This window comes from Otolemur garnettii, unplaced genomic scaffold, assembly GCF_000181295.1.
Source record: "Otolemur garnettii isolate 467f Iridium unplaced genomic scaffold, OtoGar3 scaffold00010, whole genome shotgun sequence".
Lineage (NCBI taxonomy): Eukaryota > Metazoa > Chordata > Mammalia > Primates > Galagidae > Otolemur > Otolemur garnettii.
This window is the reverse complement of record NW_003852405.1, coordinates 6,111,552-6,114,488: the sequence shown is the minus strand read 5'-3', so window position 1 is coordinate 6,114,488 and position 2,937 is coordinate 6,111,552.

Below are 2,937 nucleotides of genomic sequence, written 5' to 3'. Positions count from 1 at the left end.
CATTGTTGTTTGGCGGGTCCAGGCTGGGGATTCGAACCCGCCACCTTAGGTGTACATGGCTGGCGCCTTAGCCGGTTGAGCTATAGGTGCCGAGCCTTTGTGTCTATTTTTTATATAAACCTTAGCTCTGAGCTTGCTCTATTATTTACTCTTAGAAATCCTAATAAGAAATCTGCAAATTTGAGGGTGATCTTGAAATTCCTGAAACGATACCGTATAATAATATTTTAGAAAATTCTAGAAGAATAAAAAGAAAGAAGATCAGTCATGCAGATGGAAGAAGAATGAGGAAGTGATAAGAAAGGGGTGTAAAGAAATGTTGGAGGATAGTGCCTTGTTCACAACTTGACTTTGCTGATGGTATTATGGGTGTATGCATATGTCATAGCACGTAAAATTGTACACTTTAACTACACATGTTAATATGTCTCATTTGTTTATGTCATTTATATGTCAGGGGATGGAGAGAGAGGAAGAGAGAACATAGACTGTCAAATTGCAGTTTAATATTATTATTTTAAAAAATCCTTTTGAAATTTATTAAAGTAAAAACTGCATATTCACATACGGTTTCTCTAAACTGTTTATAGCAACAGTGGCTGATTTCTTAATAATTGGAGAAATTTCTTCTCGAGTCCAGAGACATTTATATAGTTATAAATTATAACTCCATGAACTGTTATAATTTATGTCTGGTAAATGTATTTTAAGTGTTATATATATAGATATATAGAGATCTATCTATAGTTCTATCTATCTATCTATGCTCAGACGTTTATCTTTGCTCCTTAATTATCTCAGCAATGTTTTGAAGTGGAAACAGTTGTATCCATTCACTGATGAAAGTATGCCTTGAAGAAATTAAGTAATTTTTCCAATATCACATCGGTTCTGAAATTGCTTGGCCAGATGTTACTCTCCAGTCCGTCAAACTCCATAGTCTATGATTTTAGTCACATGCTGTGCTCCCTTGACACATATTATTAGTGTACATATATATTGCTTGCTCACATAGGTTAATGTATAACTTTTCACAATATATTTTATTTAAATAATCACATGAACTTTTTAAAATTATTAATACTATTACTAAATATTTAACCTCTTGAACTGTGCTAATATATGGTTTATTCAAGTCTAAAGAATATAATACACACATACAAAACAGTATTTTATATTTAAAGCAATTGTGAGATAGTTGACAGATTGTATCACTCTTTACAATCTGGTATACTTCATAAATGATTTTTCTCTTGAATTTTGTGTGTAATTAGCTTTACTCTCAGATAAATGGGAATAATAAAACAACGTGCAATGTGAAGATTTATAAATGTGGAAGTAATCATCTCTGCTTTGTTTTCCTATTTCAGTTCATATATGGCTAAAATAAATCATTCAGCTTTCTATAATATCTATCACCCTGTCACTTATTTACAGATAATTGAATTTGCTACTGTTTGTAACTGTTCAAAAATTAAGGTTTTATCTCCCTTCTGGTTTACTATGAGGTCATAATACTGTGAAGTGCATAGCACAGGAAGGAGCTGAAACTGAATTCTTAGATTTTTGCAATCATTAATTTTATTAAATAATATGTGATAAAACTAAGCAAAAAATTAGACAAAAATTTATGTAGCTTAAAGTGGTCATTACATGGAACTTTTTCTTGGCATTTTTCTTTTGTTGACTGCTCTGTATGGCATATTAACTAGGTCTTAGACGAGCGAGAGTCTCAAAGAAGAAAATTGGCTCTAAATTTGAACTTGACCCTAATTGATGTCTTTCTTCAAAATTCTATTTCCTGTAGTTTTTCTGATGAAAATAATATTATCACATAAGAATTTAGTAATTTAGTATTTCAAGCTACATATTGATAGTTTTCATAATAAGCTCTTTAATATGAATTACTTTTGGAGTTTAACCAATTGACACATTTAAGAAAAAAATAGCAATCTATTTCCACTTTCCAAGTTTCTCTTTCATGTATATGTGTAGGAAAACCTCACAACAATGAGAAAAATAAAAAATAAAAAACTCAGATGCTTATTAATCAGTAATGATGCAATAATCCTAGGAGCCATCATCAGGCAACTTAACAAAGTCAGTACAACTGTGTGAATGTGTACTTAGAATACTTATATTTAACTCTATCTCATTTGAGAGTTTAACTGGAAGATGAAGGTTTTACATATTTGCATTGAAATAAACAGCTAGTTTGGCGATACAGATAGAAGCCTTCTGGGTTTTTTACCCCATATTATTTATTTACTTATAAATGTATTGATGAATTGTAATTACATACATGCACCACAATACTAAGGGAAGTAATAGATATTATCTGCATAATAAAACATGCAAAGAGAAGACTTTCGCCAGCTGCTGGGGCTCATGCCTATAACCCTAGCACTGCGGGAGGCCGAGGCAGGTGGATTGCCTGAGCTCATGGATTTGAGACCAGCCTCAGCCTAGACTCCTTCTCTAAAAATAGTCGGGTTTTGTGGTGGGCACCTGTAGTCCCAGATACTTGGGAGACTTGAGGCAAGAGAATCACTTGAGCCCAAGAGTTTGAAGTTGCTGTGAGCTATGACGCAATGGTACTCTGGCATGAACTGCAACAAAGTGAGACTCTGTCTCCCCAAAAAATAACCAAAAAAATCATATACAAAGAGAAGACTGTCAAAGGACAGTATAAAAATAAATGAAAATAAAAGCCTTAATATAATCTATCAGTTTTCTTTTTTATTCTTCTATTTTACTTTTCCTTATTGCAAAATATTATGGGCATTCAAATCTTTTTGGTTACACAAATCACTTTTGTTATGTTTGAGTCAGGGTTATAAGTGTGCCCATCCCCAGATAGTCTTCATTGCACTCATCCCTCTGCCTCTGTCCCCCTGCTTGAGTTCCACTGAATTTTACTTCCCTGAGTGTTCACTG